A 9013-nucleotide genomic window follows, 5' to 3' on the forward strand; every position below is an offset into this window, starting at 1 on the left:
TTGAGCTAGGAGTGCTTCAATTGATCAATGGAATCGGGAATCAGACAGTTTTAGAAAATCAACTGTGGGGCCAGAAAAGTCAACTCCTGACATTTGGAGAGTGGAATCTCAAAATCCATGCCTAGGGGATCCTACATGTGAAATTTGATCAAGGTTGGATCATGGATTCATCATTTAATCAGGAATTGGAAAAGTTACTTAATTTGGAAATGGTTGACTTTCCATTTAGGGAAAGTTTTCATGATCGTTGCACTCACTTTAAGCCCATTTTGCATCAAGATAAAAGCTCCATTTGTTCCAAGCTTTCTATAGAAAAATTATGCTTAGTCAAAGTGAGACATTTTTTTAGGACACTTAGAAAAATTTCTAAGTCCAAAATCTTCAAAATTTGTCAAGACTTCTTGGCCAGTTTTCTTTTACTTCAAGGCATTATTTGAAAATTCTTTCTTCACAACAATTGTACCTTGCCATGTTATCTTTCACATCCTTTTGGAATCATCTCATTTGGATCCATGGTTTGAGAAATACATTCATTTAAAGTGGGCACCATGACTTGATTTTCTAGGCAGATTTTGGGCCTGGCTGGCCCAATCAGATTTTCTAAGCATGCTGCACAAACCAGTCACGTTTTTTTTACCTCTTTTGGCCATGCATTGAACGTCCATTCACTTAAGTTTGGCCCAAAATAACAACATTTTACACCTCTCGTCACACTTTTATTCTTATGGATAAATCACTTATTAAAAAGCCCGTGAGAACACCTAATCCACCCTATTTAAGAAGCTGAAACCCTAACCCTAAAGAAGCATTGGAATTTCGTGGCAAGGAGGCAAAGCTTCATCCCATATCAGATTCCATTCCACTTCTATTTTCCATTAGGTAATCATCTCTTCCATGACCATGTTTTGATATATCTACGCTTGCTTACCATGTTCATCACCATTAATCCTTTCATTTTCATATTTCTTTTTCTTATTTAAAATATTTTCTTTGTCCATAAAATTACCCAAAAATATTTTTCACTTTTCTTAACGTTTTACTTAATTTTATATAATTTTTATTTTTGTATTTTTTAATATTAATATTTTATTTTAATTATTTATTCTAAATGGTCCATTTTAACACACTTTTTTTATTGATTTTATTTTTATGACTTAAAATTATTGTTAGTATTTGATTTATGGGATGAAGGTTGACCACTGTCTCATGGTCAACGTGGCCTTTTCTTGGAATTTTATTTCACATTTTCAATTTATTGTGGATTTATTCTTGACCTAGTTTGGTTGGTGGACTTTTAATTTGACTTGTGTTTTATTTTAATTAATTCACGTACCAATTTTCATAATTTTTAAAATCTTTTTGGGGGATGATGATGCCTTGACCCCACATTATTTATTTTAATTTTTCATAATTTTCTTGATTAATTTACTATTTATTCTTGATTTATTTCTAACCTAGTCTTATTAATTGACTTTTGGTTTGACCTATGTTTTATTTTAATTAATTCACGTGCCAATTTTCATTATTTTTAAAATCTTTTCTGGGGATGATGATGTCCTGACCCCACCTTATTTAGATTAATTTTTCAAAATTTTCTTGATTAATTTGCTATTTATTTGTTATTTTTTAAGTTGACTTGAATTTTCAGTTGACTTCTTTATGATCGATGTTTGACTTAGGGATTGCCTACTTGTATGATGTATGAGGCAGATATTCTTATTGTTTGTTTGCCATGAACAATTCCCATTCATAACCAATGTACCCCTCTCCCATAAAGTGTATAATATTTATTTCTTTATTTCTTTAGTCAGCTGTTAATACAAGAATTAAAATGAACATCCGATAACCATTTCAAAATAAGATCAAAAGCTCGATCCAACATCGAGTAATCATTTTCAAAACTTAACAGAACTAGCACGCATTTATCCATCCTCTTGTAAGTCGATTGCCTCATGCATCGCCATCTACCTGTAAGTCGATTGCCTCCGGAATCGCCATCTACCCTTATCCGTAACTCCTCTCCGCACTCCATCCGTCGACTCTTGTTCAATTTAGGTAGCACCCATTAGGTAGAACCCTTTGTATGATAACATAGGTAGAATTCCCGTATTCTTTGCATGCTAACATTAGGTAGATGTTCCCCTTTGTAAATCCTAACATATAGGTCTATATTGCATGACAACTCTAGAGCAGAGCCTCCCCACTTTTAGACCTTCCGTGTGTCTCCGATCTTGTGGCTTCTCAGTCCATTCTATTGCAAGGAGGTAACTGCCTAAGACTCGATTCAGCGAGCTGCGACACCTACTGCTAGGACGTTGAACACACTGCCCACCCTCCTTTGACACAGCCGATCTCCTCTTTAGTAAATAGTATTTTAGATATACCTACACCCTTTAGACTAGAACAACACTTATGAAAAGGGGTCCCTAGGAGTACCTAGGATGTTTTGGGTACTTAAAACCTTTCCATTGCATAACCAACCCACTTACCCAGATCTCTGACATTCTTACTAGTTTTAGATTCGATAAAACTTTTAGGTGTTTGTTCGCTTTCTAACCATTCCTTTGGATAAATAGAAGTGCAGTGGCGACTAGACTTGTATGGTTTACCTTGGATTTAGTCAATATCTCTAATGGTAACGAATGCCCCGCTACAGAAAAGTGGCGACTCTGCTGGGGACTATCATTTGCCTAGTGGGTTTTGCCTACTTTTCATATTTGTTGTATTGTATGGTATATTGCTTTGTGACATATTTTTGTGCAATTTGGGATTACTGTATTGTATGTAATGATTGAATTGTTTGAATATTAATTCCTTGTATGCTTGGTGATCTTCGTGATATGAGTTCTATACCCGAACTCGAGTGCACTTAGGATAGGAGAATGGCATAGTCTTGTTGACTTGTGTGGAGTTATTCCTTAGCAAGTTGACTTGCAAGCCCATTCACTCGGTGGAGGTTATGCTGGGATCAATAATGTCACACAAGTAGTTGTGCTTAGACATTACTCTTTCCAATATAGACCTTAGAAGCAAAGGACCTTAGTTTACCACACCCATCTTGGCCTATTTTTAGGACGTAGTGCGAAGAACGTTCAAGTGTAAGATTTGATACGATTGTTACACGATACTACACTCATAAGAGTCTCTCTTGAGAATATTTTTGGAATACGAGTAGTCGTTTATCCGATAATATCCGAAAGATGGGATGATGACTATGGGAACCTCTTCTAGAACATGATTGTCAGGTTTAACCATAGTACACTCCCTTTGGGTGGTTCTTAACCAAGACTCCATGCTCGCGACTCGCAACAAACCCTTGATTCGTGGTTGATCCGTTCTTGTGTATCCTTAATATCAATGGACCTTGGGTGTTGATAAGGTGTAAACCATAATCCACCAAAATGGATGATTGATATTAAGGTTGACTTGATCCATCCCATGACCTTTGTGTGGTGTGATTTGTTTGATCCTTGAGTGTGATTGTTGCATCCATGCATTCATGCATTCATACACATCCATATCATCAACAACGAGAAAACTTTCAAGGAACTTAAGAGGTCTATTTGCAAATTTTTAGACATGGATAAGCAAAGAAGGAATACGAAGAAGTACAGTTTCAAACAACCCGACTTGAAAGAGTTAAGGAGTTTGACATCCTATGTATTAGATCCCTTGGAATTTAAGGCTCGTCATGGGAAGCTTCTGTCTATTCTGGCTACTCAAGTGGATAAAGGTATAATGAGTGTGTTGGTGCAGTTCTTTGATCCCATGTACCGTTGCTTCACTTTTCCGGATTTCCAGCTTTTGCCCACGCTTGAGGAGTATGCCTATCTTGTGGGCATATCTATCCTAGACCAATTGCCGTTCAGTGGCTTGGAGAGAGTTACTTCTTCTCAAGAGATTGCTGATCTGTTACGTATAGATGAATTTATTATTGGTGCTCATATGTCTACCAAAGGTGGAATTCAAGGTCTCCCGTCTGATTTCCTCATTGATCAAGCTACTATGTTTGGGAAGGCCATGAGTGAGGACGCCTTTGAGGCCATATTTGTACTTCTCATCTATGGGCTAGTGTTATTCCCAACATCGACAAGTTTGTGGATGTGAACGCCATTAGGATTTTCTCTACTCTTAATCCCGTTCCTACTCTGTTGGGTGACACTTATTTCTCTATACATATGAGGAACGCAAAGGGCGGTGGTACCATTGTGTGCTGTTTGCCTCTGTTGTACAAGTGGTTTATTTCGCACTTGCCTCAGAAGCTCGCCTTCAAGGAGAACAAAGGATGTCTACGGTGGTCCACGAGACTTATGTCTCTCACTAATGATGATATCTTTTGGTACAACCGTGTATATGATGGTGTGCAGATTATCGACTCTTGTGGTGAATTCTCCAATGTACCTCTTCTTAGTACATGCGGTGGATCTAACTACAACCCAATTTTGGCACGTCGTCAGCTTGGGTTCCCCCTAAAGGATAAACCCAATAACATTCTGTTAGAGGGTGTGTTCTTTTCGGAGGGTAAAAATCCCCAAGGCTTGAAGAGCAGGATGGTCTGCGCTTGGCGCAAGATCCATAAGAAAGGAAGGAAGGAGCTAGGTCCAAAGAACTGTATCGCATTGGAATCCTATACCTCTTGGGTTAGGAGGAGAGCTTCCGAGTACCTCATGCCTTATGAGTATCCAAGACCCACACCTTTGGTTGTGGTTGGGCCTTCAACCCTCCCTAGCCAAGGAGTAGAGGAGTTAAGAGACGAAGACGGTTCGCGTGCTTAGATCCGTGAACGAGAGGAGTTGCTTCAGCAGATCAGAGAGAAGGATGCTTTGATAGAGTTCCTTGAGCACTAGGTTATTGATGATCCTGATGACGCATTGACTTCTCTACTTCCTCAGTCTTTCAAGTTTTGGAAGAGGAAGTATGATCGACTCGCCAAAGAGAAGGCAGATATGGAGGCATCCTATGAGAGGGAGGTGAAGAGGCTTCGTGCAACTTATCTTCCGGTCTCGAGGGCTTTGGACGATTGCTTCTAGGGATCCATAGGATGTTCATTTTCCTTCTCTCTTGTATTGTATTTGGTTACCAAGACTGTACTTCTTTGGCGTAAAAACATTTCCAAATATTAATTGACGTGATATTTCCATATGTGATAAACGTTTAATATTTCCAAAATTTGCAAATAAGACTCTAAAGTTCCTCTGATATAAAAATTAAATCATAAGCATTGCATGCATCATGTTTATCTATTCCTAGGGGTTTATATCTTCTTCTTGATTCTAGTAGGGGTTTTCTTACACTGTTTATCTAATGTGAGACTGGAATCAAGGGGTAGAATACCTTTTGAAATTGATAAACATGTCATTGCATTTGCATATTCATTAGCATGTCTTGTATAACAGGTATCGCCGCAGTGTTCTCATCTTGTTTGGTATTCCATTATTAGGATAGCTGACTCAGGCATTCACCGATACGGTACCCGAAGGAATCAACAGAGAGCAATGGAAGGTTTACAAGCAAAGCTCGCTGAGATGAGGATTCACATGAATCAGTTCATGGAAGTGGTCGAAGGAGTGGCTCGGGGACAGCAGGAGATTAGATTGTTGGTACAGGGGAATCCCGCTACTACTCAACCGGAGGTTGTGGCTGATCCTCCAGCTGGAGAGGCTAATGGACCCAATGGACCGGGGCCTATCCCAATCCCACATGGGAACCTTGGTCAACAACCCATCCATGATGATCAAGAGGATCAATTCCCCCTGCTTCAGGAGGACTTTGGCATGGGCCCTGGTATGGACCCTATGTTTCGGAGACTGGAAGAGAGGTTGAAAGTTGTGAAAGAAGCCGTTCTTAGGAGGACAGAAGAGGAGAGAAGGGGATGCAAATTCCATATCTTCTTATCAGAACAGGGGTAACCGGAGGAATAACTTTCAGAATTACCATCAACAACCTTATGTTGCAGTTGTGACCATTCCGGCTGCAGCACCAGTGCAACAACAACAACCACAACGTCAACAAAATCAATACCAACAACAACAGGGTAACAGACCTGCTTATCAACAGAGACAGAGGATAATGGATAGGCGTTTCGACACTCTTACGATGTCGTATGCCCAGTTGCTTCACAACCTTCAACATTTGTAACTTGTGCAGTTACGCACTTTGGCTCCTCCTGTTGGCAGGCTTCCAGTGGGTTATGACGCCAATGCTAGGTGTAATTTCCTCTCTGGGGCCCCTGGCCACACTATTGAGAACTGGAAAGCTTTTAAGCACGTAGTTCAGGACCTAATTGGTTCAAAGGCCATTAACTTTGCGCCGACTCCTAATGTTGTCAACAATCCTGTGCCGCAGCATGGTAGAGCAAATGTTAACATGGTTGAAGGAGAAGTCAAATTAGTCAAGGAGGTGTTGAAGCTGAAGACTCCGCTGTTAGAAATCAAAGAATACTTGCTAAAGGCAGATGTTTTCCTCGGCTGTGGGAGCGGTTGTTTGGGTTGTGTTGCACATAGTGGGGGTTGTGTGAAGCTGCCGCAGGGTATCCATGCCTTGCTTGACGATGGTATCCTCCAAGCTGAAGACCTATCTGCCCAACGGTCTGTTGAAGGGGTCGTTGAAGGGGTTGTTGAGAATGCAGATGCTGCTCAGACTCGTCAGGGGACAATTACTTTCTCCAGTGCTGGCATCATTCAGTACGGCCAGGTCTCTGCAATCAACAAAGAAGATGAGGATAGTGATTGCGACATTGACAACTGGCTGTGTCCAAGGGTCCCGGGTGAAGTTCTCCGCAACTGGTCTTCTGAAGAGATTATCCAAGCCACTCTTCTTAAAGAGTAATTTTCTTTGTTTATTCATGTATATCCAAGTCTTTCGTTCCGCCCAGGGCGTGATGACTCATTGTAGGACTCATCTATGTGGATACCTGTATTTTTTATCATAAATAAAGGACGTCTTTTTGCATTCAAATATTTTGTTCACTGTCTTTCTATTTTTGCAGTTTTCAAAAATCAAAAATATAAAAAAATATATATATACATTTGGCAATGTTTTGTTTGGTTTCCACTTCTTGTTCACACTTATAAGCACATACCATCACTCATGGAGATGCACGTCACCAGATCCTATTGATAACAGTTCTGCTATGGCTCGCTTCGACTTTGAAAATCCAATCTTTCAAGCTGAAGAATAGGGTGATGAAGATTGTGAACTCCTTGAAGAACTTGCCAGGTTATTAAAACAGGAGGAAAGGGTCATTCAACCGCATCAAGAGTCTGTTGAAGTGATTAATCTCGGCACCGAGGACGCCAAGAGAGAAATCAAGATAGGGGCTGCTTTGGAAGATAATGTGAAGAAGGGGTTGATTGAATTGCTGCAAGAGTATGTTGACATCTTCGCTTGGTCTTATCAGTACATGCCAGGTGTAAGACCCCAATTTTGTCCCTAAGATCCCTCATGACATCATAACATTGCATTTGCAAAGCTCCAAGGATCATAAGCATCTTGGTTCCCTTTGCCTTTGGGTGGGACCTCTTGTGAGTGGTTTGAGATCACCAAGCATGCTTGAATTTGTATATTATTGCTTTTCTCATCATTATTCACTAACCAAAAGCACAAAAATATGTCACTAACATCTTTTGTTTGTAGCTTGAGCAATCACATGGTCTAAAAGCTCCTAGGAGATCATTAGTGCAAAGATATGGCCAAGAGAAGATAAAGGTGAAGGTGAGAAAAACAAGAAAGGGGGGTTTGAATTGTTTTGGAAAATAAGCGATACTGCAAAATAAAATCACACAGGATTTTATACTGGTTCACTTATAACACAAAGCTACTCCAGTCCACCCGGCCAAGGTGATTTCTCCATCAACAAGGACTTAATCCACTAATCTTGAAAGATTATTACAACCAACGTCTAAGAGAAAGATCTCTTAGTCCTCTCAAGTATACAGACTGCGCAGAGTCACTTGAGGAATATAAAACAATTTAGATAAAAACAGAGTTTGTAATCTAGAGTGCTTCTAGGATAAAGCAAGTATTACAGCAGTAAGAGCAAATAGAATATTTCACGTTCTGAGCAAAAGCTCGTGAAAGATTGAGAGAGAGAGAGAGAGAATATTTCAGTGTGTTCAGGTGTATCTCTCAATGCTGTTTGTTGTCCTTTATATAGAGGTGAAAGGACCGTTGAATTTTTAATGGCAGATATTTTTTCTTGATTAGAAATTAATGCCATAACTTCTGTTGTTCCTTGCCAAAACAACTTTGTCTCCCTGAATAACTTCTTTCCAATAATAGTTCCTTTCCATTTAAAATTGAAGTTGGCGTTACTCATTCTGAATTAGGAAATCCATTATCAGAGTTTGCGTAACTCTGTTAATCTGAGATCTTGCTATGTGGCTTTAGAGCTTCTGATGATTGTGATCGCTTAGAGTTCTGATGGTGACTTCAGATGACATTGAGAGCTTCTGGAATTTAGATATACCGTTGTTCAGAGTCATATCTTCTAGAACGCACTTCTTCTTCAGATGCTTCTGATATTCTGATCTGCTGTTTTGCTCGGAGTCAGAACTTCTAGAGCGCGTTTCTACTTCAGATGCTTCTGATCTTCTAATAATTTGTATCTGTTTTGATTCTGTATTTGATGACGTAATCAGATTCCTTTCTTCTTGTTTAGAATCCTGCACACTTAGAAACTTTTCGTTAGAGTGCCATTTTTGGTTTCATCCTTTGTTATCATCAAAATCCTGGAAACTGTTGTAGACCAATTTTTGTTCTTACAATCTCCCCCTTTTTGATGATGACAAAACAAGCTCAAATGACAGATGAAACATTAAAAATTTAAAGTTTATCAGATCAGATAGAAATGAGCTCCCTGAGATAGGCTAGGGAGTTCAGAAGTTCTTACCAGAGCTTCCAGACAATGAAGTTTCTCGATACCTTCTGCATTTTCTTAAGTCCAGTGTTAGATGAATTTTTTGTTTGTTTTTTTTTTGGAGAATAGTATGTTTGCAGAGTGCTTAAGGTATTA

This window comes from Lathyrus oleraceus, chromosome 2 (genome assembly GCF_024323335.1).
Source record: "Lathyrus oleraceus cultivar Zhongwan6 chromosome 2, CAAS_Psat_ZW6_1.0, whole genome shotgun sequence".
Taxonomy (NCBI): domain Eukaryota; kingdom Viridiplantae; phylum Streptophyta; class Magnoliopsida; order Fabales; family Fabaceae; genus Lathyrus; species Lathyrus oleraceus.